This window comes from Rattus norvegicus, chromosome 15 (assembly GCF_021556685.1).
Source record: "Rattus norvegicus strain SHRSP/BbbUtx chromosome 15, alternate assembly SHRSP_T2T, whole genome shotgun sequence".
NCBI classification, from domain to species: domain Eukaryota; kingdom Metazoa; phylum Chordata; class Mammalia; order Rodentia; family Muridae; genus Rattus; species Rattus norvegicus.
Window position 1 is genome coordinate 37,234,698 of NC_141548.1, and position 26,823 is coordinate 37,261,520.

The window sequence follows — 26,823 nt, forward strand, 5'->3', positions numbered from 1 at the left end:
AAGTTCTGGCCTTAAGGAAGCTGTAGACTCCTCCTCTTTGATGAGGTTAACAATTAGGGCTCAAAGAAACTTGGGGGAATCTAATTAAAAACTGAGGAAAGAGACTCGTTATAGCACTTCAACCACAGTACTATGTAAACCAAATAATAAGCAAAATGATCAGAGGAGGGAGAAGGAGGGAGGAACCTAGATGGCAGAGGGGAAGGAGAGGGAAAAAAGTGGGAGCAGGGTCAAGTCTGAAAAGAGAAAACAAGACAGAAATCCAGAGGGCCAGGAGAATGAATAGCAGTGGGAGGTGGGGAATGGGGGGAGGGACTAGAATGTCCCAGATGCCAGGGATGCAAGAGGTTCCCAGGACCCAATGGGGATGACCCGACAGAGGGGAGATAGAACCTGTAGAGACCACCTTCCATAGATAGACATGACCCCCAGTGGAGATAGGGGGCCACCCACCCATCTCAAAATTTTTAACCCAGAATTGCTCCTGTCTAAAGGAAATGCAGAGACAAAGAATGGAGCAGAGACTGAAGGAAAGGCCATCCAGAGACCGCCCCACCTGCAGACACCAAACCCGGACACTGTTGCTGAAACCAAAAAGTGATTGTAGGCAGGAGCCTGGTCGGCTGTCCTCTGAGAGGCTCTGCTAGCACCTGACTAAGACAGATCCAGATACTCGCAGCCAACCATTGGACTGAGTCAAGGGACCCCAGTGGAAGAGTTAGGGAAAGGACTGAAGGAGCTAAGGGTGTTACAACCCCATAGGAAGAACAACATTATCAACTAACTGGACCCCTCAGAGCTCCCAGGGACTAAACCACCAAACAGAATATACATGGTGACCCATGGCTCCCACTACATATGTAGCAGAAGATTGCCTCATCTGGCATCAGTGGAAGGGGAGGCACTTAGTCTTGTGGAAGCTTGTTGCCCTATGAAGGGGGGGTGCTAGAGGGGTGAGGCTAGAATGTGTGGGTGCATAGGGAAGCACCGTCTTAGAGGCAAGGGGGCGGGAGAACGGGATAGGGAGTTTTCAAAGGGGAGACAGGGAAGGGGGACAGCATTCGAAATAAAATAATCATTTTTTTAAATGGGCATATTCCTTGATTTTTTTTATTCAGCTTCTTCTTTCCCTAGAATAGCCAATGCAGATGGGGAAGGAACCAAGAGAAACCAGAGCAGATGAGTGCTGTTACACTGTTACTGTGTTTGGCCTTGGATTAATACTAATGATAAGGCACATCTGGAATATTCCCATAGCATTCATCCTTTAGAAGTTCCTCCATACTCTGATTTTATAAAAGCCAAATTGAATATCTTTAGCAACTTCCAAAGCCATGCAGTTAATTCTTCCTGAAATGGAAATGAGAAGGAAATCTAGAAAAGCATTTCCTCCCTTGTGTGTGGACACGTCTGCTGATGTTTCTTCATCTTTGCTTTTTCATGTGTGTCTTAGTCAGTGTTCTATTGCTGTGAAGAGTCATCATGATGATGGCAACTTTTATAAAAGAAACTTTTTAATTGGGGCTTGCTGACAGTTTCAGAGGTTTAGTCTGTCATCCTTATGGTGAGGAACATGTTGGCATGTAGGCAGACGCATGAGAGTTCCAGATCCAGATCCAAAGGCAACAGAAAGAGGAGAGTAGCTAGATCCACAGACAACAAGCGCAAACTCTGGGCTTGGCATGGGCTTCTGCAACCAAAAAGCCCACCCTCAGAGACACACTTACACACAAGGCCACACCTCCTAATTCCCACCAAGTGGTACCACTCCCTAATGACTAAGCATTCAAATTCCTATTCCTATTGAAACCACCGCAATGTGCCTTTCTGCTTTCCCTTACTTGGTTCATTGAATGTATGGGGAAAGTGGTAATTTTATAATCTAGGTTCATAAGCCTAACAGGTGTGGGTGAGTACACTGCTGATCTTATCTGGAAAACTTGCCTAGTGTTAGTCACTTCTTATAACCGTAGCTATGGGAAAGGATAGGAATGGATGATGGGCAGCTAGGTTAGACTGGAATTGTAATACATGAGTGTGGCCAGCTATATACTCTTGGCAGTTAAATCATGGTGTATGTCTTCTTGCCCAGTGTTCCACTTAAAGCCTGACAGGAAGCTAATAGAAGACGTTATGTTGCTCTTTCCTTAGTCCATCGGGCCAAGTAATAGAAGCCCCTCATTGTATCTTTTTTTTAACGTCTTGAGCATTCTCAATCTTGTACCTAGTAGCCGGGTTGTAGTTCCAGCAAGACCTGGGGTCTTGTTTCAAAGATTGATGCAGTTAATTAGGATGCTCTTGAGATATTGATGGCCAAAAGTTTATCAGAACCATCTTTGTCACCATGTAGACAGAGCTCAACTTTGAGTGAAGTATAGGAGATAGGAATGCAGAAAAATAACTCAGTGACGTTGTTAAATTTGAGCTGAATCAGCTTTTTCTTTGTTTCACTTATTTATGTTCCAGATGTTGTCCCCGTCCTGGAACCTCCTCTAAGAGTTGTTCACCCTGCTCCCCTGCCCTGGGGCATTAAATCTCTACAAGATTAGGCACATCCTTAGTGACCTCTCCCTTTGAGGTCAGGCAAGGACTCTCTGCTACATGTATGCTGGAGGCCACGGACCAGCCCATGTATGTTTTTGGCTAGTGATTTAGTCCCTGGGAGCTCTGAGAGGTCTAGTTAGTTGATATTGTTCTTCTTATGGGGTTGCAATCCCCTTCAGCTCCATGGGGTTCCCCGACCTCAGTCCAATGGTTAACTGTAAGTATCTGCATCTGTCTCAGTAAGCTGCTGGTAGAGCCTCTCAAAGGACAGCTATGCTAGGCTCCTGTCTTCTGCCATCCTCATAGTTGAATTTATCTTGATTTTTAGCAGTTTCTACTTTCTGGCTGAAGATGAGTCTTTACAATGCAGTAAGGGGCTTCTATCTTTCAAGCACTCTCTTAAGATCATATTTGGGTAATATGGCAGGCAACGGCTTTTGGGATAGCCCTGTTCCAGTTGTTTAGGACCACATGAAGGACAAGTTCCACATCTGCTACATATGAACAGGGAGGCCTATGTCCAGCCTGTGTATGCTCTTTGGTTGGTGCTTCAGACTCTGAGAACCCCAAAGGCCCAGGTTAGTTGACTGTTGATCTTTCTGTGGGATCCCATCCGTTTTGGGACCCACAGTACTTCCTCCTATTCTTCCATAAGAGTGCCCAAGCTCCATCCACTGTTTGACTGTGGGTGTCTGTATCTGTCTGAATCAGCTGCTAGGTAGAGCCTCTCAGAGGACAACATGCTCCTGTCCGCAAGCATAATAGAGTATCATTAATAATGTTAGGGATTGGGCTTGCCCCTGGGATGGTCTCAAGTTGGATGGGTTATTGGTTGGCCATTCCCTCACCCAGGGTATCTCACTTTTGTTACTGCTGACATTTTTGTCTGGATCATCCTTTGTTGGGATGTATGTTCTCTTCTTATAGAATGATTACTGCTACTTCTGGCCTTTTCCTTGAAGATAGTATGACAATCAAAAAGGGCTTTCAGTATGCAGTTTGAGCTGGCCTGAACTTGCTATATATAGACCAGGCTAGCCTTGAACTGATAGAGATCTACTTGCTTCTGTCTCCCTAGTGCTGGGGTTAAAGGTGTGTACCACCATGCCCAGACCATAATTTCTGATTCTTTTTTTGTTTGTTTGTTTGTTTGTTTTTGTTTTTTGTTTATTTTTATTTTTATTTTTTTTAATTAACTTGAGTATTTCTTATTTACATTTCGAGTGTCGTTCCCTTTCCCGGTTTCCGGGCAAACATCCCCCTAATCCCCCCCCCCTTCTTTATGGGTGCTCCCCTCCCCACCCTCCCCCCCATTGCCACCCTCTCCCCAACAATCATGTTCACTGGGGGTTCAGACTTAGCAGGACCCAGGGCTTCCCCTTCCACAGGTGCTCTTACTAGGATATTCATTGCTACCTATGGGGTCAGAGTCCAGGGTCAGTCCATGTATAGTCTTTAGGTAGTGGCTTAGTCCCTGGAAGCTCTGGTTGCTTGGCATTGTTGTTCATATGGGGTCACGAGCCCCCTCAAGCTCTTCCAGTTCTTTCTCTGATTCCTTCAACGGGGGTCCTATTCTCAGTTCAGTGGTTTGCTGCTGGCATTCGCCTCTGTATTTGCTGTATTCTGGCTGTGTCTCTCAGGAGCGATCTACATCCGGCTCCTGTCAGTCTGCACTTCTTTGCTTCATCCATCTTGTCTAATTGGATGGCTGTATATGTATGGGCCACATGTGGGGCAGGCTCTGAATGGGTGTTCCTTCTGTCTCTGTTTTAATCTTTGCCTCTCTATTCCCTGCCAAGGATATTCTTGTTCCCCCTTTTAAAGAAGGAGTGAAGCATTCATGTTTTGATCATCCGTCTTGAGTTTCATGTGTTCTAGATTCTTAATCTAGGTGTTTGGCACATTGCATTTAATGTGATTATTGATTAAAGGTTGGGTTTTAATTCATCAGCTCACTATTTTCTTTTTATTTACCCCTTTTCTTCTTTGTTTCCCTCCTCTCTTACCACTTTTTATGCCTTCTTTTGGGTTGATATTAGCAGTTTTCATTACATCCTTATACTTTAATCATTGGAACGTTAGCTATATTTGCTTGGGCTTCTTGTTCATTTTGTGATTACTTTTCAGAGTGTGCACATTCAATAGCAGTCAACCTCCAGTCATGTTCTTTCATTTTCTGCTCCAAGCTTTAGTGTATTGCTTTATTATTCTAGAGTGTTACTTTTGCTTCAAAAGCACATTATTTTTTAGGATACTCTCCTCTGTTAGGAGTCCCCGATACTATCTTTGTTTGTGTGTATATATATATATATGTATATATATGTATATATATATGCGCTTTGTTCTGTTTTGCATTTTAACTTGGTGTTTGTGTTTGGGTCAGGGGACAGAGATAAGTGCTCGGTCAGAAGACAACTTACAGAAACTGGTTCTCTTACCATATGGGTTATCAGGTTTGACAGCAAACACCTTTACCTACTGAACCATCTTAACTGGCCTTGAAAGGTATTTTTGAAATAAGGAAAAATATCTTTTATTCTTTCTGGTGTTGACTGCTTTGTGCAAATTTCCTGTAATTGTGATAACTTTTTTTTTTCTGCTTTCAGAGGTGATGTTAATTTTTGTTTGTTTGTATGTTTTGTTTATAAGGTCTCAGTGTAGCTCTGGGTATCCTGGAATTCACTTGTGGTCCAGGCTGACCTTGAACTCAAAGAGATCTGCCTGCCTTTGCCTTCTGATTGCTGGGATTCAAGTGTGTGCCATTCCTTATGGTTTTGAGCTTGGTGATAAATGACCACATCTTTATTTCTGATGGAAATTGACAGTTGTTTCCTTTCAGTACTTTGACATCACTGTTCCATTCGTTGACTTTTTATTTGCTGGCTTTTGGTATTTGCTCTTATTTCTCTGTTTATTTGCATATAATAAGACTTTTTTCTTAAAATACTTTAAGAACATTGTTAAGTGATTTGATTATAATATGTATTGGTATCATTTTGTTGTTTCTTACATTTGGTGATTTTTGTACTTGGATTCGTATTTATAGTTTAATTAAAATGTGAGAGCATCACCAACAAGATAAGATTGCTCAGTGGGTAAAGGCTCTTGTCAGTAAGGCTGAAAGCTTCATTTTGGAACCCACATGGAGGAGCAGACAACTGATGCCTGCAGCTTGTCCTCTGGACTCCACACATGCAGTAGTAGGTTTGCACACACAGTACATACACATGTGCATATATACACAGTACACACACATATGCATATATACACAGTACACACACACATGTGCATATACACATGAATGAAAGTCCTTTTAAACAGTCAGACATGATCTTTCTTCCAGCATTGCTTTGTGTTTCCCATCTTCTCTGCTTTTGAGATTAAACTGTCATTTACTCTTTAAGCTGATTGGGATTTTCCCAGAGTTGAAGAATTTGTCATTCATTGATTTGTTGGAAATTATTTTTCTCAAGACGTTTTGTTTTGATAACACATTTTGCAGTAGCTTCGGGTTCCTTTTGTTTCATTGCCTGGACATTTGGTTTGCATCACTTTTTATATCCTCTATTTCTCTAACAGAATCTCTGGCATATACAGTATAGGGACATTGTGTGTATGTGTGTGCATGCATACATATACATACATATATATTCACACTAGATGTTGTGTGGTTTCTTGGTTCACTTGTCTTGTTTTGGGGGGATTTTTTTGTTTCTGTTTTTTGTTTTTTATTTTTTAACACTAGCATTCAAACCCAGGGCATGGCGCATGCTAGGCAAGGGCCCTACTACTGAGCACCATTCACAACCCTAACACCCTAGCTGAGGGGGATGGAAGGGTGTTTATATGTACTGGCTACCAGCATGTGTCCTTGTGTGTGGAGGCCAGGGGAAAACTCTTGTCTTTCCTTAGGCTGTGCCACACTACACACACACACACACACACACACACACACACACACACACACACACACACTACACTCTCCCTCCCTCTCTCCCTCCCTCCTTCCCTCTCTCCCTTTCTCTCCCTCCTTCCCTCTCTCTCCCCACCCTTTTAAGGACAAGAGTTCTCACAGGCTAATAAGTAAGCTAGGCTAGCTGACAGGGGAGGCGCCTGGATTTTCCTGATTCCACCTCCTTGGCTTTGAGATAGCAAGGGCTTTCTACTATGCCCATTTATTTTGAGTACATGCCAAAATTCTATGTATAGTCTATGTTGTGTTTTATACTTTTAAGAATTCTCTGTTTTTGTTTTGTTTTTTGTTTTTTTGTTTTTTTTTTTGTTTTTTTGTTTTTTAAATCTCCTCTTTAGGATCACCTATATTTCTTGAAAGAATTTTATCTTTTCAAGGCTTATTTTTTGGTTCTGTTAGGAGGCCCTGATACTATCTTTAGTGCAACTGTGGTCTCAGAACTGACACAATATTTTTTAAGTACATACCTGATTTCTTTCCATGTACTGTTGGAATGAATGATGGTTAGTACCAAGTACCAACCTTGGACATCCTGGGGATCTGTATACCTGTTCCCTTCCAGTAGCTCCTGGACTTGGGAGGTTTTCACAGACTTTTCCTTGTCAGCTCTCAGATCATAAGTTGCAGAAAAGTCTTTGTATTTCCAGGACTGTCTTTATTTTTTTAATTTTTGGATATTTTATATATTTACATTTCAAATGTTATCCCCTTTTTCTCTTCTCCCATACTCCTTACCACCCCCCTTCTATTATGATGCTTCCACTTCCACCCACTCCCACTTCAAGGCCCTGGCATGCTCCTACACTGGGGAAACATAGCACTAAAGGCTTCTCCTCATTGATGCTGGACAGTGCTATCCTCTGCTGCATATATGGCTGGACTCATGGGTCCCTCCATGTATACTCATTGGTTGGTGGTTTAGAGCTCTGATGGGGTCTGGTTGGTTGATATTGTTGTTCTTCCTATGGTGTTGCAGGCCCCTTCAGCTCCTTCAGTCTTTTCTCTAACTTCTCCATTGGGGTTCCCTTGTTCAGTTCAATGGTTAGCTGCAACCATCCTCATCTGTATCGTTAGGGCTCTGGCAGAGTCTCTGAGGAGAAACCCATATCTGACTCTGGTCAGCAAGCACGTCTTGGCATCAGCAATAGTGTCTGGGTTTGGTGGCTGCATATATGATAGATCCCGAGGTGGGGCAATCTCTGTATGACCTTTTCTTTAGTCCCTGCTCCACTCTTTGTCCCTGTATTTCCTTTCGTAAGTATTTTGTTCTCTCTTCTAAGAAGGGATGAAGCATCCACATTTTGGTCTTCTTCTTGGGCTTCATATGATCTGTGAATTTTTTCTTAGTTATTCCAAGCTTTTGGGCTTATCAGTGAGTGTGTACCATGTGTGTTTTTCTGTGATTGGGTTACCTCACTCAGGATGATATTTTCTAGTTCCATTCATTTGCCTAAGAATTTTATGTACTAATTGTTTTTAATAGCTGAGTGGTACTCCATTGTGTAAATGTACCACATTTTCTGTATCCATTCCTCTGTTGAAGGACATCTGGATTCTTTCCAGCTTCTGGCTATTATAAATAAGGCTGCTATGAACATAGTGGAGCATGTGTCCTTGTTACATGTTGGAACATCTTTTGGTATATGCCCAGGAGTGATACAGCTGGGTGCTCAGGTAGTACTATGTCCAATTTTCTGAGGAACTGCCAGACTGATTTCCAGAGTGGTTGTACCAGCTTGCATTCTTTGGCAAAGGAGCTAAAATTATCCAATGGAAAGAAGACAGCATTTTCAACAAATTGTGCTGGTTCAACTGGAGGTCAGCAAATGTAGAAGAATGCAGATTAATCCATTCTTTTTTCCTTGTACAAAGCTCAAGTCCAAGTGGATCAAAGACCTCCACATAAAACCAGATACACTAAAACTAACAGAAGAGAAAGTGGGAAAGAGCCTGGAAAAATATAGGCACAGGGGAAATTTTCCTGAACAGAACTCCAATGGCTTATGCTCTGAGATCAAGAAACAATTGCTCTGTAATACTGCTTGAGGTCAGGGATAGTGATTCCCCCATAAGTTCTTTGATTGTTGAGAATAGTTTTCTCCATCCAAGGTTTTTTGTTATTCCAAATGAATTTGCAAGTTGCTCTATCAAATTCTATAAAGAATTGAGTTGGAATTTTGATGGGGATTACATTGAATCTGTAGATTGTTTTTGGGGAAATGACCATTTTTACTATATTAATCCTGCCAATCCATGAGTATGGAAGATCTTTACATCTTCTGAGTTCTTCCTCAATTGCTTTCTTCAGAGACTTGAAGTTCTTGTCATATAGATCTTTCACTTGCTTGGTTAGAATCACACCAAGGTATTTTATATTATTTTTGGCTATTGTGAAGGGTGTCATTTCCCTAATTTCTTTCTCAGGTTGTTTATACTTTGAGTAGCGGAAGGCTACTGATTTATTTGAGTTAATTTTATATCCAGCCACTTGGCTGAAGTTATTTATCAGGCTTAGTAGTTTTCTGGTGGGACTTTTGGGGTCACTTAAGTATACTATCATATCATCTGCAAATAGTGATATTTTTACTTCTTCCTTTCCAATTTGTATCCCTTTGACTTCTTTTTGCAGTCTAATTGTTCTGACTAGGACTTCAAGTACTATATTGAATAAGTAGGGAGAGAGTGGGTAGCCTTGTCTAGTCCCTGATTTTAGTGGGATTGTTTCAAGTTTCTCTCTATTTCGTTTGATGTTGGCTACTGGTTTGTTGTATATTGCTTTTTACTGTGTTTAGGTATGAGCCTTGAATTCCTGATCTTTCTGAGACTTTTATCATGAAGGGGTGTTGAATTTTGTCAAATGCTGCTCTCTTCCAGTCTGGTGCTCATAGGGTGGCTTCTAGTAGCATAGGCTTTCTTTAATTCTCAACTGCTCTTTACTCAGGGAGATTACTGTAGTATTTGGGGTCTTCTGCTGTGGATGAGGCAGTGGTTAAAATTTGATTTGTACCAAGTTGGAATGTCTTCAGCACAGTGTTTACTGTGTGCTGCTTTTCTCTTAGGTTATGTAAATGAAGAGTAAAAATTTGCCCCATCCTTGTTTATCATATCCTCAGGCAAGTCGCCACAGCTGTGCTTTTAGTCCTAAATAATCCTTATAAGAATGTTCTTTTTGTTTACATTACAAGTGTTAATAAGCTTTTTAAAGGAAATTTAATTATCCTTTGAAAATTTTAAGATAACTTCTGTTTTTATTGCTATGGTCATGGAATAAAGCCCATTCCATTTCCTTTTTGTTTTGTTTTAGGAAACATAGGACAGATGTCTTTATGATCTAATAGGCTTTTTATTAATTGTATATATACATATGTATCTGTGTGTGAGAGGAACAGTTAGGTCTGGGACAGAACCCTAGATCTTTGTCTATGCTGAATAAATTAGGTGAGTGCTTTGCCATTGAGTAGTATCCTTATCCCCTGTGGATCTGACTTTCTACTGTGAGTTCCAGATACATTGCTGATTCCTATAAGGCCTTTCGATTTTAAAGGGACTTTAAAACATTTACTTTGTACTTGATCCAAAAACTACTCTTGAAATCTGAAATTCTTTCATTTTGGTAGGACTTTTAAGAGTATATCCAAGTCACGGGATCCTTAATGACCCTTATCAGTTTAGAATAATTTGCATTTGATGTCTCCTTTAAAAAGAATAAAACTGGACCAGGGAAGCTGACAGGAGTTCGAGGCCAGACTTGACTTAGACAGAGAGAGGTTCTGTTTTGAAAGAAAAGGAAAGGAAGGAAATCAAATTTTTTTTATGATACCTACTCTTAATTGCTAAGAAATATTCAAATAATTATGTATAGTATATTTAAAATTGAAAACTGTTTTACCTGGGATTATAACTCAGTGACACAGCACTTGCCTGATATTCATAAACTGCTGGATTTGAATCCTCTCACTAAAACAAAACCTATCATATTCCAATGTCACTACTGTAGATGAGCCACATTAGGTTTATATCACATTTGTTTATGCATAGTGTACGTATACTCCTCACTTTGCGTGCGAGCAGAGGACAATTCGCAGTTGTTAGCTCTTTCCATTGCCATGTGTGTCCTGGAGATTAAGTTTCAGTCAGCAGCCTTGGTGGCAAGCACCTTTACCTGCCTAACCATTCCACTAGCCCAAGAATCTTTTTTTAAGGCCAAATTTTATATATATATATATATTTTTTTTCTTCAGGTATTCAAACAACTCTTTGGGAATATTTACACTTTAATTGAGCTCACATTCTTAGATTATTTCTGTTGAGAAGGATTAGTGTATGAGTAATGGGTCCCATAGCTACTGCTGTTGGACTCAGAACTGGACTTTTCTCTGTCAGGAGAAAAGTCACTGCCTGTTACATATTGGGGGTTGAAAGCTGGAACGTGCTTCACTCAGCTGTAACTCATAGCCGGCAACGGCAATTCCAAGGAAACCTGAAAACCATCCGAGCCACCTTTCCACTCTACTCTCCCCAGTGCCTAGTCTTCAAGCTTTGCAGAAAGAGCTGTAATTTTAAGGTATTTTACTATATATTTGTAGATGTGAGAATTTTTTTAAATGGTCTCTGTGGCCTTTCCAGGTCTCACTGAAAAGGTGTAATGGAGCTTGACCGCAAGGGCTTAGACAGAAAACTTTCCATTGAAATAGTTGGATCTAGTTTGCAATAAAACATTAAGAGGCTCTATTTAGATTTCTGATGTTTGTATTTTTCTGTGTTCTTACAATTTTCTCATTGTGACTGCAAATGTTGATCTGTACTTAAAAACATAATATACTAAATTCATTGCCGGTTTATAAAAGTACACTGTTAAATTGAATGACAACATTCTAAAGTTTCCCTTGCCTTCTTGGCTTTTTGGTTGAGTTGTAGTGCCTGCATATGTCTTCACTGCACTTTCTTATCCTAGCAGGGAGGTGCATCCTCCCCGAGGAGCCAACACATTAGCAGACGAATCAGTTATGATTACATCAATAAGCGTTGCTGTGAATCTTCCTTTTTATTTTTAAGCAAGATGGTCCAGGCAGCTTACTCATTTGACAAAATCCCATCCAGGAATTGGTTTGAGACTTAAAGGGGGAGAAGTTATATCAAATTTTTCTTTTGTTTATTTTTAGACTTTTCTTTTTGTCCAAGAATTAATTTTGCCTCTGCTTAATTGCTTTACAGGCATCTTGTAATGTTACACAATAGAGGGAGGGAGAAGGAGGAGCTGTGACTGTGTGGTGTGGATCTCACACCCCGTGTAGACAGGGAGAGAACGAATCAGCAAGCTGGTTTGACCAGAAACAGAACTGCCTATGACAGATTAAGAGACAAGCAAGGCTTGGAATCTGAGAGCAAGCAGAGTGGAAATTTACTGCAGCTCTCTGTGAGTGTTCAAGTGATCTTTTCTGCTAACGTTTTCCGGTGGTAACTGTTACTCCTCAGAGTCAGAAAGTCAAGACGGAATTGTGCTAAGTCTTTCTCTGGCACATGTGAGTAGGAGGAGGCATCCTTTATTAAATGGAAGATAAAGGCTACTTCATCTAAAGTGTTTTGAACTTGAGAAAAGAGCTGTTTTCAGCACCTCACCATGGGTCTGCTTATTGTTGCTTAAACAAGCTGGGAGTTTCATTAGCCCGGGGTGAGTATCACAAGATTATCTGTATTGGTTTGGGTTGAGGAAAATGAATTAATAAGGTACAGTTGAATTCTACAGTTATGCTTATATTCATTTTAAATTAGACTGTCGCCTCGTTTCTCTGCATAATGAACTGCTGTTACTAGGAGAAGTTTGAAAAAAAAAAAAACATGTACAAAACAATACTTCTCTGTTGCCTAAGGCACTTGAATCCTTACCAACTATTTTGTGTCCGCCAAATATCTTATTTTTGAAATGGGTTTTAATTTACAGTTTCCAAAAATAAAATAGTGGCAATATACTGTTTTTCATGTTTTTCTTCAAAGTGCTTGGCAATTTGAAAGTATATTATCAATAAATTTAAAGCTATTCTTATGGTGTTTGATATTATAAGTTATTATGAAGTTATCCTCTCTCCTTTATACTCATCTCACACACACATACATACACACACACAGACACACGCACACACAGACATGCACACACAGGCACGCATGTGAATGTTAAGTATCATTCAGCCATAATTCACCTTAAAGCATTGCTAGCCTTAACTGAAAGTGCATATAAACATTAACTGAAAGTGCATATGATTTAAACATTAAATGCTACTATGAAATCCAAAGTGATTCCTGGTTTCTCTAAAGTTCTGTAAGAAAAATAAAAAGGAGATAATCTACATATAAAATTCACAATTGATGTAAGATGAGTGTATATACATTTCTGAGCTACAGGAATTAAACAGTTATTTCTTACAGTGATGCCAGGTTCTCTTGCAGAGAATATAACTAGAAATGCATAAAAGAGCAAAGGAAGTAAATTCTCACTAAATTCATTTGCATTCCAATAAAGGCTTCATTTGTGTAATCTTTAATAGGCTACTCTCTACAACTACATATATTCAGGTATAAGCATGTTTTCTATTCAAAGCATGCATAGAAAGTATGTGACCGTTGTTCTGTAGAAGGACGAGTGCCTTGTTAACTCTTAAGTAGACTCATTACATAAAGATAGCTATTTTGAGCAAAGTTTCCACTCTGCCCTGTACTAGCCTCAAGAAATACGTGCCTTCGGTTATTGATTCAAGTGAGTCTTTTTAAGGCAGAAAAAAATTAATTAAAATGAAAAGTGCAAAGAGCCAGTAATCACATGGCAGGCTTAGAGCCTGAACATAAAATGCCTTGCTTCTCCCATCCGTCCTCTGTGGGTACAGAAGCCTGTAGAACAGGTTTTGTTTTGTGGCTTATTTTCCTCCGGTTTGTTGATTTATGTATAAGAACTCAGTCGATCTGTGGAAACTTCTGAACACTGTCATACACTAAAGTCAGTATACCAATACTCCATCCTTAGATGGATGGAAAATTTACATTAAACTTGACAGTATTTAAGGGGTTGCTTTAGTAATTTGCTAGTGTTACCCTTTCCTAAGCCCACAGTAATGTAAATATAGAAAGAAAGAAGGAGGCATCCCACTTCACAAACATTATATTCCGTAAGTTCATTTGTGAGCAGACTATTGAGGGTAAGAACCCATTTCCTTGAAAAATAATTTATCGAGTAGCTGCTAAGTTTTTATTATAGGTTGAGTATAATATTTACACTACAGAAAGACCATTGCCATCTTGAGAGAGATTAGAAAATCAGTTTTAGTGTCAAAACTAAGTCTGAAACAACCATGAGAAAGACTTGTTTCTGCTGCCTATCAGTGCTTAGGGAAGAGGTGTAATATAAGCGCAGTGCATTCAGAAGGATGCTTAAATGGATTCTTAGGCACTTCCGGAGTTGGTTGCAATTTACATAGTGTTCAATCTGACATCGCTGTTAGGTTTCCCTTGGTATAGGAACCTTTCTAGCCTTTACTTCTCTCTGCAACCAGTTCTGATATATTGAGTAGCACATAGTAGGCACCTGATAAGAGTTTTTACCTGAGGACTGGCCTGCTTCTAAATACATAAATGGAATGGATAGGCTGGGAGATGGCTCAGTCAGTACAGTGTTTGCTACCCTAACTCCCTTCTAAAAAGTCCAGGTATGGTAGTACACCCTGCAGTACAGGTGCTGGGTAGTGAAGATAGGATTCCAAAGCTCACTGACCAGCTGGTCTTATTGAATTGCTGGACTCCAGGGTCAGTGAGAAACTCTGTCTTGGTAAAATAAAGTGGATACTTAACATTAACTTTTTGGCCTCTGCTAGCATGCACACCTATATGCATAGCCACTTGCACATACATACACATGCTTGACCATGTATTACATAAAACAAATACTTTTCCCCACCACCACCACAAAGAGAGAAAGTGAGAAGTAGGACGGAAGGAGAGGGACGGAGGGAGGGAGCGGCAGAAGCTTTTCCAAATTTTCCCCAAAAAGTGTAGGGGCTTTAGGGCTATAGAGTTTCCATTACGAGAAAGAGATGGCCTGAAGTGAATTAATTGAATTATGAAATGAAAATAAGACAGAGTGGTGCTAACTTATAAGACAGAAAGAAAAGACTGGTGTATGTGTGTGGCAGACTTGAGTGAGCAGAGGAGTTCAGAGTATGTGTGTGTTCAGAATGGCGACTACATGAGCACATTCAGCTGTCAGCTCAAAGGGACTGTCTGTTCGATAGGTGTACTAGGGGCAATACGAAGAAATGTGGCCTGTGTGCAAAAATCCAGATTAACTTTTTCCGAGTTTATCTATCCAGTTCAGTTAGATTGGTCCTGAAAAGTCCTTCAAAGTGCTATACACAAAACACGAAAGTTAGCAGTGCCGTCGAAGTGACACGCTCAGTGAGACAATGAGTGGCTGTAGGTGACACTTACTTGGATCACCCTTTCTTCATTCTGTTCTAGAATAATGTAAAAGTAGTGATTTTGAGTAATCCCAAATGGCATATAATAGAGTCTTAATACTTATTAAAATAATATAGATTGGGACACTTTCCTGTTGTATGCATATACATACATACATACATACATACATACATACATACATACTTACATACATATATACTTACATACTTACTTATTTTGTCACTTAGAGAGACTAGCCCATTGTTTTTAAAAGAAAAAAAATCCATTATAACCATATTAACATGTATATTACAGTCATACTTTTGCACTGGTAATTAAAATAATTGGCTTAAACAGAAATCTTTACAATCTGTAAGTGAGAAATCATACTTTCTAACTTTGTGACTTACGTTTCCAGCAGAGACTAATAAAGTAGCTTCCTATTTGGAAAGTCAAAAGATTATATTAATATCTCAGCCAAAACACCTAAGTCTGTTGTGGGCGTATATTGAGTAAGATGTAGCTTCAGCTGAATTACTTTTGTGTCTATACTTCTTGGTAGTATTTTTATAGACTGACAGTAGATAAGTGCAGAGCTTAGGATGCTGTGAAGTAATTGTTTTTGTAGTATACCTACGAGCCGGTCTATTGCTAAGAACAGTAAATAACCAAATGCAGTGTCATGCACACTATGTAGTGCTTAGTGAAGATTGAAAATACTAGTGTGATTGTGTGCGTGCGTGCGTGCGTGCGTGCGTGCGTGCGTGCGTGCGTGAGAGAGAGAGAGAGAGAGAGAGAGAGAGAGAGAGAGAGAGTGAGATGAGTATAAAGGAGAGAGGATAACTTGAGGTTATTGGTTCTTTTCTTCTACCTTTTAGATTTCACAGATTGAACTGTGGTTATCAGGTTTAGCAGCAAACACATTTTTTTCCTGAGCCATCTTACCAGCCCTCAGTTACTCTGTTACAAAGGAAACCATTTGAGAATTTCAGTGAACCTGAATGCTTTCAATTATTGCTAACTTGCTTGGGAACACACTGACTTAACTACAGATGTCTACCATAAATTGAGATTGTGAAACTCTATTATAAAATATCACTTCATTAATAATCATTCATAGTTAACTGATGTAGAATATTTTCACTCCTGGAAATGGTTGTAGCTATCAGCAGAAATGTTACTGTGAACCTAATAAATGAAGTTCCTGGATTTTCTGGAACAATAGTAAGTTCCTAAACTCACAGTAAAAATGTTAGTGGTTTTATTTCTTTCTAACCTCACATAATTTTTTAAATTTATGTTATATAGTACATTGGAGAAAAAACATAGTTACTAAAAGACACAAGTCTCTCTTACAAAAGACTTTTTATTCTCATGTAAGTTTGACAAACATGTCAAATCAATGAGAATTCATAAGACATTTCTAACAAGTTTTCTGTTTCTGTGTAAATTATTCCGTTTTAGAAAATGTCTCTTTCCTTCAGACACTGTTGTTAAAACAAACCATATAAAGACTAAGTCAAGCCAGGCCTGGTGCACACGCCTATAATCTTAGCAGCAAAGAGATCAGAGGAAGGAGATCATTCAAATCAGTTGGACCTCTAAAGCAGTTCTCAACCTATAGGTCAGGACATCTTTTGGAGAGCCAAATGACTCTTTCACAAGGGTTATCTAAGACCGTAGTAAAACACAGATATTTACATTATGATTCGTAACAGTAGCAAAATTACATTTATGAAAGAGCAATGAAAATTATGGTTGTGGTCACCACAACATGAAGGACTATATTAAAGGGTCTCAGCATTAGGAAGGTTGAGAGACACTGCTTTAGAGTAAAGAATTATCTGTGAAATCGTTTTTCATACTTGATCAATAGTCTGCTGATTTTCATTTTTGTCTGTCAGTTTTAAAGGAAAAAATTCCATTGTGGTTTCTAATAATATTGGGAAGAATACTTAAATATTGAAATAAAGTTGGAAGATATTTTGCCATATATGATAACTTGGTGCTGTGACAAATCTAACTATAGTGATACATTTAGTAATTTATCTATGTGACAGCAACTCTCAGTTTTGGTTTTGGTGGGAGTATTCTTCGATATAGCAAATAGAACTTTTAGATGTACTTTTCAGTTTTAAAATTCACATCTAATCAAATTTAGGAAATTTTTAAAGATGTATTTATTTGTTTTATGTATGTGAGTATACTGTCTTTGTCACGCCAGAAGATGCCATTGGATCCCATTACATGGATCCCACATGGTTGGGGGCCACCATGTGGTTGCTGAGAATTGAATTCAAGACCTCTGGAAGAGCAGTCAGTGCTCTTAACCGCTGAGCCATCTCTCCAGCCCCAAATTTATGAATTTTAAAAGAACAATTCAGTCAGCACTGGCATTGTGTATACTCATGATGTAAACTTCTTGTCATTGAATTTAAAAGCAAATCTTTATATGCTTAGTCATTTGCCATTTATGTCTTTTTACTACAAGTATTTTAGAATACAGATAAAATTATCAACCCTTGGAACTTACTGATATACTTTTTAAATGTGGTGATGGGCTTATGTTGAGCATGTTTAAGAAGGGCGCACGTGGAAGACGGGGGTATATGTCAGAGGAGTCTGCTGAAGCCACAACTCCATCTCCAACACTGCTAAAGCAGCAAACACAGACCCTTGGATTTGTTTGGGGCTGGGGCTGGAACTCAGTAGGAGAGCACCGGTCTAGCATACCCAACAACCCTAGCTCGGTTCCCAGTCTCCTACACATGTGCACATGCACACACATGGTTACACAGACACGTGCTTTAAGTTACAAGCCGTGAGAATCTTGGAAATGGTCCCATCTTGATTGAAAAAGAAACTTATGTTTTAAAATTTTTAAATTTAAAAGTATGTTTTGAGTTTTTTAATGAACAAGCTGGCAGTTGAGGTCACATAAATGCTTTTGTGAATGTTCAATTCCAGAGATTTCTTTTTACTTCAGAGATAGATTTTTCACTCCCTTCAAATTACTGGGAGTGAGAAAAAAAGGTCTAAAATATTCACTAACCACCCAAGAAAGCCATTTATACCTTTGAGATATCTGAAGTAAGATACCAACAAGGACATTCAATGTCTCACATACCCCCAATTTCATTTAAATTGCTCAGATGACTGACACAGGCCATCTCTAGTGGCTCTCAAATTCGAGTTAGGAGTGCTGCCAAATACACTACACTGTCTCTGCCTGTGCTCACTGGCCCCGGAGCTTAATGATCTTTTTGGCTTTTTCTCTAGAACCTGGGCCAAGTACCACTTTTCATGAAATTCCAAAGCCAAAGAAATTATAGTTAGCTAGTGGCATCAAAGGATGGGAGGTCAGGATTCCACAGTGTGAACTTTAAAAGCTTAGTAAATCGAGGTACTATATGAAAAGTGTTTCCATTTGCCAGTCATTAAATAGTTTGACTGTACTACCCAGAGGCTGCCACTATTAACTCTATAACTCTGTGTGCACACATGTGTGTTATAGTGCATGTATGTGAGCAGATACACATGCACACATGTACATTTGGAAACCAAAGGACAGCTTGAGGTGTACCTCAAGAATGGCTGCCAACCTTGTTGAAATGGGTCTCTCACTTGGACCTGAGATTCAATAATTAGGCTAGGCTGGACGGCCAGCAATCCTTGGGATCCACCAGCCTCTAGTTTCCCATCATTCAAGTTTCAAGTATGTACCACCTCACCCAGCTTTTAGGTCAGTTTTAAATTAAAGAAAATGTTTAAACATTATCTATAGTGTTTGATAACTATATTTCTTCTGTCTTTTTCTGTTATGTATGAGTTAATTATCTGGTGTGTGTTTTTTTTTTCTTCTCAGAGATACTGAGTTTTAATTGGTTAACCTTTAGTGACTTGCTATGAAGTGCACACTGGGCTTGAGTTCATGACCCCCTTCAGCCTGCACCATGGTGCTTGGCTGGTATTCTTTAGGAGCAGTGCTAGCCAATTTGCTTTAGAATTCCTATGACAGAATTCTCTTGTTGCCTGCGTTTTAATTATTTATGTATAGAAATTCAAAATTTTTGTAATTGTAGTATATTTGTAGTTATATTGACTTTGCAGTCTTTTTCTCAAAGTTCTTTGTTTTGCTGCTCTGGGGATATTAGAACTCTGGCCCCCTAATGGCAAGCACTCTGTCACCAAGCTGTTACACCCTCCTCCCCCTGCCTTTTCATCAAGAGCTGTTCATTGCTTCTAAGATTACAGAGGTGTGTCCGTATTCACATATGTCTCTGCTATTTTCTCACTCACCTGTGTGTTTTCTGATGTCACTGTCACTCAGTAGTTCATTGCCCTTTCCAGTCATTCTTTTGTTGCTAATGTTTTTCAGATGTGTTACTGGGCTGTGGGAAAAGCACAATGGTAGAAAACAAGCTTAGAATGTCCCGAGGGTCCCAATTTCAGTTTACATTTGCAAAAGTATAGAAAAGCCAAGTCTGACTGTCTTCATTGCTTACTGTTATTCATTAATAAATTCAGCTAGAACCACTGACCTCAGAACAGGACCCCCGTTGAAGGAATCAGAGAAAGAACTGGAAGAGCTTGAAGGGGCTCGAGACCCCATATGAACAACAATGCCAAGCAACCAGAGCTTCCAGGGACTAAGCCACTACCTAAAGACTATACATGGACTGACCCTGGACTCTGACCTCATAGGTAGCAATGAATATCCTAGTAAGAGCACCAGTGGAAGGGGAAGCCCTGGGTCCTGCTAAGACTGAACCCCCAGTGAACTAGACTGGTGGGGGGAGGGCGGCAATGGGGGGAGGGTTGGGAGGGGAACACCCATAAGGAAGGGGAGGGGGGAGGGGGATGTTTGCCCGGATACTGGGAAAGGGAATAACACTCGAAATGTATATAAGAAATACTCAAGTTAATTAATTAAATAAATAAATAAATAAATAAATAAATAAATAAATTCAGTTAGTATTTTTTTAACCTGTGATTAGAACTATATCGAACTATGAATTTTAGAAATAATTGACATTTTCTTACTATGTAGACTTTCCAGTCAAGAAAACTGTTGACACCACTGCACCATAGAAACCCTGACCCAAATGTGTAAGCAGACATTCAAAAGAATATGTGATACAGTAATGTTTATAATCATAAATAATCAAGAATAGAGAGGACCTGGAGGACAGATCAGTTGGGGCACAGTTATCCATTAGGGTGCAAGAGAAAGCGCTTGTTTAGTCTGACCTTTGTTTGACCTTTTCCTAGAGGGTTGATGGGACTGGGCACTGCTTTCCACTTCTTTAGAAAGGGTTTATCTCAGGGCTGGGTGGCCCAGCAGTAAGAACGCTTACTTCTCTTGTGAGGGATGGGTGCTCTGTTCCCTGCACCCATAAAGGCTGAAGTTACTCCAAGGACTTCAGAAGGCCTTAATGCCTCTGTTTTCTCAAATACTTCTCTTATATACAGACCTACATGCATAAACATAATTAAAATTGATAAAAATGAAAATATTTTATTTAAATTATTTATCTAACCATTTAACTTAGAGCATTAAAACTATAATTTGTTATTAAATAAATGAGGTATTATAGTAAAATAACTTTCATATATTAGACTATATTATTTCATTTATCTTAAAGTGCCAACAAGGGAAAGTACTATTGAAGAATTTTATTTTCAGTTTCAGACTAGACTATATTTTTTACTACTCTTAGTCATTCTATAGTACTGTATCTAATAATTGATTCCTTCTATCTGCAATTTTTTATTGGTTATTTTATTTATTTACATTTTGAATGTTGTTCCCCTTCCCAGTCTCCGCTCTGTAAGCCCCCTATCCCATCCCCAGTCTCCGTTGCCTCTAAGAGGGTTCTCCACCCACCAATCCACTCCCTTCTCACCTCTCTAGCACTCCCTTTCTTTGGGGCATTAAGCCTCCACCTGATCAAGGGCCTTCACTTCCATTGATGCCAGATAACACAATCCTCTGCTATATTATGGTCGTGGACCCACCCATGTATACTCTTTGGTTGGTCGTTTAGTCCCTGGGAGTTCTGGGTGGTCTGGTTAGTTGATATTATTGTTCCTCCTATGGGAATGAAGTACTCTTCAGCTCCTTCAGTCCTTCCCCTAGCTCTTCCATTGGAGTTCCTGGGCTCACTCCAGTGGTTGGCTGTGAGAATCTGCATCTGTAATGGTCAGGTGCTAGCAGAGCCTCTTGAGGATATCTATACTAGGCTCCTGTCAGCAAGCACATCTTGGCATCAGCAATAGTGTTGGGGTTTGGTGTCTGCAGAGGGATAGATCACAAGGTTAGGCAGTCTCTGGATGGCCTTTCCTTCAGTCTCTGCTCCATTTTTGTCCCTGCATTTCCTTTAGTCAGGAACAATTCTGGGTTAAAATTTTTGAGATGGGTAGTAGACCAATCCCTCAACTAGGACCCGTGCCTATAGACTAGAGTTGGTCTCTACAGGATCTGTCTCCACTTTGTTGGCTATATCAGCTAATGTCATCCGCCTCCTGGGAGCCTCTTGCATGGGACTTTCTAGTGGCTCTTCCCCAGTTCCCCACCCCTCACTGCTACATATTTCTATTCATTTTCCTGACCCTCTGGACTTCTCTACTGTCTCTTCCCATACATGATCCTACCTCCCCCTTTTTCTCCTCCCTTTTCTCTCCCCCAGATCCTTCCCTCTACTTCTCATGATTATTTTTGTTCCTTCTAAGTAGGACTGAAGCACCCACACTTTGTTCTTCCTTCTTGTTAGGCTTCATATGGTCTGTGAGTTGTATCATGGGTATTCTGAGCTTTTGGGCTAATATCCACTTATCAGGGATTACATACTATGTGTGTCCTTTTGGGTTACCTCACTCAGGATATTTTCTAGTTCCATCCACTTGCCTGCAATTTCATGAAGTCATTGCTTTTAGTAGTTGAGTAGTACTCCCCTGGGTAATAGTGTATTTTCTGTATCCATTCTTTTGCTGAGGGACATCTCAGAATGGTTTGTTTCCAACTTCTGGCTATTATAAATATGGCTGCTATGAACATAGTGGAACATGGCTCAGGCTCTAAGATCAAGAACCGACTAATGGGACCTCATGAAACTGCAAAGCTTCTGTAAGACAAAGGACACTGTCAATAGGACAAAACACCAACCTACAGATCTTTACCAACCCTACATCTGTTAGAGAGTTAATATCCAAAATATACAAAGAACTCAAGAAGTTAGACTCCAGAGAACCAATTAACCCTATTTAAAAAATGGAGTACAAGGCTAAACAAAGATTCTCAACTGAGGAATCTCGAATGGCCCAAAAAGCACCTAAAGAAATGTTCAGTTTCCTTGATCATCAGGGAAATGCAAATCAAAACAACTCTGAGATTTTACTTCACACCATTCAGAATGGTTAAGATCAAAAGCTCATGCAACAGCAGATGCTGGCGAGGATGTGGAGAAAGAGGAACACTCCTCCATTGTTGGTGGGATTGCAAGCTGGTACAACCACTTTGGAAAACAATCTGCTGGTTCCTCAGAAAATTGGAAATAGTTCTACCTAAGAGCCAGCTGTACTACTGGCGTATACCCAACAGATACTCATCTTTGTGCAATCCTTAGCAACTGCTTGTTCTCTTTCCGCCCAGTTCCCTACCTTTGGCAGTTCTTTTAGAATATTTGTCTTTCTGTGCTTTGTTTATTTCAATAATGAGTCATAAATGTTGTCACAAGAGGCATGACCCACTTCCCTTTGGTTGTGTGTGTGTCTTGCGTGCGTTCCACAGCAGATAGTGTTTGTGGAATTGATTTTCACCTCCTGCCTTTACATGGGTTCTAGGGATTGAACTCAGGTCACCAGGCTTGCACAGTGAGCGATTTACCCTGTGAGCGATCTCACTCCTCCTTTTAAGGCCAATTAACATTCCGTGGTATGTCTTTATTCACCCACAGGAGACATAGGTTAGTTATGGGAGTTAACTGTGTGAACAACGCTGCAGTGATCATGGGATGCAGATTTCCCTGTACACGTTGAGTTCAGTCCCTTTGGAAATGTCTCCTGAAATGAAAACATTGACCAACTAGTTGGTAATTCTACCAGTAACTTTTTGAGAACCTCCACACCACTTCTTGTCCTAGTTATAGCAATTTATATCTCCCCTACCAGTGTACTGGAGTTCCCTTCTATGATATCCTCACCAACAGCGTTCTTTCATCCTTCTGTATTTGATTAGCTGTGTCATAATACATTTGTGACCTAATTGTGGTGCCCACTGTAGTGAATGCATGGCTCTGCTCAGGAGGCCATCCCACCCTTCCTTGGGTTGGAGTACGGCACAGGGTAGGCTCGTGTTACCAGAACAGGAATGAAATAGCTCCAGAGTTGTTCTCTGATTCAGTTCTTTCTTCTTCTGTCAGAATTGCTATTCTTTTCTTGGAGATATTTGGGGTGGTTTCTTCTTAAACTTTTTAGATTCTTTTTTATTGTTAGTTATTCCCATAGGAATGAATTATAATTGTAGATTTACACCCTCTCACACATCCTGCCAACAGCATAAAGGCTTCCTTTCAAGAGCCATTTCTGAGTTTCAGCATTAGTTCTGTTGAGCTATTTGTCGGTTTGATTCTATTAAATCTTTTTGGCTTTATATGTATAGATATATGGATATAATCTGTGTGTACAGAAATAATGTGTTAGAGACTTAATTGTGATGCTATATAAATTTTTCTTCCCAGAACCATATCTATTTTCTCATGGTCCTGTGAGGGTGGATGGGTCTGACCAGTCCTAGGATTTTTTTTTTTTTTTTTGGATTGCTGTTGTTTTTTAAAAGGTCATTCTGTTGGGATGTGTATTGAAAGATGATTATTTGTTTCTTTTCAAAGCTATAAGACAAACTTAAGTTTGTATTTTATCATTAATTTTTATTAGAAAGGCCCTTTAAGTGATAGGGTTTAAATATTTTTTGTCTTTATATGAAGTATAAGCCATTGCATCCTTTGCTATTGCGATTCTGTTCCATGTTCCCTTTTGTTGTGTCTGACTTATTCCACTCCCTCTCTGCTGTTGTTTCATATGGGGTAACACTCTGTTTTCTTCATATTGCTATTAAGTATGCATACAGATATGATATTATGCACTTTTAATATCCGTTGCCATCATCTAGATTTTAAAATGTTAGCATTGTCATTATTTAACCTTTTCTGACTTAATTTAAGAGGCATTTTTATTTTAAAATAGCAAAATGATAGTCAAGAATATTAATTTCTGAATGTAGTCCATTCATCAAAACTAGGTGGGAATGAAAGTATTGTTTACTGGCAGTGAACGGAGAGGCCTTGTACTTACTTGCTTGGCAACCAAGCCACATGCTCGCCTGAGCTTGGATTTATGTAGTGAGTGTTCTAAGTCAATCGCTAGCTCATTTTTAAGTGAGCAGTGGGACTGACTAGGTGAACTAGTCATTTATCAAGCAGTGTCCAGAAAGTAAAATTGGCAACCAAGTTTGTATGCAAAGGGGAAGGTATCTAGGCTGAAAGTGGATGGCCTGGCCAATCTTGATAAGAGAGAAATAAGCGTGCAGGAAGCCTCTGCCTTATTTTGCTAGGGTCCTGGGGGATGAAGCTGTATGATTTGAGGGTGTCTTGATTTCCCTCAAAGTTTCAGGCAATTGTAAAATGTTATTAAATGAATTTGATAATTGCATTTATTTCAGCCATTGGTACACTTAAGATATGAAAATATTTCCAAAAAGGGTACTATGCTAAGAGGTGCTGTGTGGCACTGTGCTATTGCACCCTCCCCTTGTATCTCAAGTGTCTGCTTTTTCCGTAGTCCAGAGTTCCAAAGAGCAGTGGGGGTTTTGCTTATTCATGGTTCAAAATTCTGCTAATAACCAAAGTTCCTGTGCAGAGCTTGACTTCCATTCTTTGTTTTCCTAAATCCTCTCAAGCAGAAGTTCCTTTACTATTTTGGATTTTGGAGAGTAGCTTTCTATTTTCTGTTGTTGTTGTTGTTGTTGTTGTTGTTGTTACATGTTAATTGTACAGAGTACTGGATTCTATAAAGATACTCTCTCTTAAGCATATCAGGTAATTTGATAATATGCAACCCCACATCTTTCTTTTATCTCCCTCCTCCTGCTTAGCTTCTTCCTCACTCCTCATTAGAGTGAGTGTGTGTGTGTGTGTGTGTGTGTGTGTGTGTGTGTGCGCGCACACGCGCGCGCACACGCCATACACGTGACTTCCTGTTTCTATATAAAATCTAATGAAACATTACTTGTATAGTGAGTAAATATATATACCAACAGGCAAGCGAAAGTTGAGAAATACAAGAAGTCCTGAAAATGTTTAAAATTGCAGCAAATTAGCATTTGAATTATACTGATGCAGAGAAACCACACAGAGACATGGTCATTGGACTTACACATCATTTATATTACACCATAGGATAATTTGTACTCCTTTAAGGTCCAGAAAAATCCCTAGTTGAAATTCTTAGTGTTCTAGTTCATTATATTGGTGAGCTAAGACTGTATAGAGAACGAGATCGATTATACATGCATTTCATATCTTAAAATTCTAATGTTTATGTATTTTAGGTATTTGATTATTTCGTTTGCATGTGCAAACTTTTTTTTTTGGACTTAGAGTTAATAAATTCACCTCATACATTCCAGCCTGCATTGAGGGGTCTCTTCTGAATGCATGAAATGTTTATCATCGAGTTCATACCAGTTGTTTTGAGTTCTATTTAAATTATGTCTTATATTGCAATTCTTGATCACAGGTAACAGATACTGGTTTTGTTACTTGAAAGAATTTTTGGTTGGATTCAAATGTGGCAGAAATTCTGGAAAAAGACTGGAAATAGGTAGGAATCTAGTGAGATGAGGGATTTGGTGCAGTGTCATAAAATGAATGGATGGATGGGGATGGGGCTGTTGTCAGTGCTGTGTTCTTTAGGTTTGATATTATTTTTTCATTGACTAATTGCATCATTGTTAATATGTCAATTGTTAAGCAAAAATGAAAAAAATCTCTCTTGTCTACCAAAAGGGTACTGATAAAATAAAATGATGATATATTTATATAATGTGATATTGTTATTAAAAATGTTGTTGACCTAGAGATGGTATGGCTAGAAACACAGGCGTCCAAGCCTGATAACTAAGGTTCTGTCAAGAATCCACAGTCAAAGAGAACTGACCTCTGACCTCCACATGTGCATTAAGGCATAAACATGCCCGCAATCCACCCATACACACATTTTATACATATATAAATAATGAGTAATATAAAATTTAAATATTAGAGTAGAACTAACATGCCTATAGAATGCTGTTTACAATATAAAACAGTGGAGAAAATTGCCAAATATTATGCTTGCTGTTATTCTAGATTTGCTTAAACATATCTTTGTGTGTATAGAAAAACTGTACAGGGAATATATTCCCAATGATAATCGTCGTATCTGAGTGTTTGAGTCATAGAGACTTTTACTGTATTTTATCATTTTTTAATATATAAAGTATTAATGAATAGTCTTTTACTAGAAGGAACCTTCCATTACATTACAAGATTTGTTTCTCTTAATGCAGTCAGGCAGTGACAGCCATTTCTCTAGTCTGTGTCACATGTGCTCCCAGCCTTTGGAACTGAACATTTGCCCGCTCTCTTCACCTCCACCATGGCAGTGAAGATTTAAGACTTTACACTGCAGTCTTGAGTTGCTATTAGCACTTGGTACAATGCTTTTTCATACTACTTTTTTCTTAGAGTATATGAATCCTAACCTACTTGGTTTAAAAGTAAATATTCTTGGTTTTCAATAAAATTCTGCAATCCTTATTTTTAAGT

The 26,823-nt window shown here is 39.2% G+C and overlaps 1 protein-coding gene across 6 annotated transcripts in view; it reads left to right on the plus strand.

Annotated features, from left to right (window-relative positions):
- Positions 1–26,823, plus strand: part of Cab39l (calcium binding protein 39-like) — a 103,716-nt gene that overhangs the window by 22,340 nt on the left and 54,553 nt on the right. The window contains exons 4-5 of one of the 6 annotated variants that reach the window (XM_087585260.1): positions 11,993–12,188; positions 25,754–25,837. The gene's annotated coding sequence lies outside the window, so the exon portion shown is untranslated. 6 annotated transcript variants of the gene reach the window in all.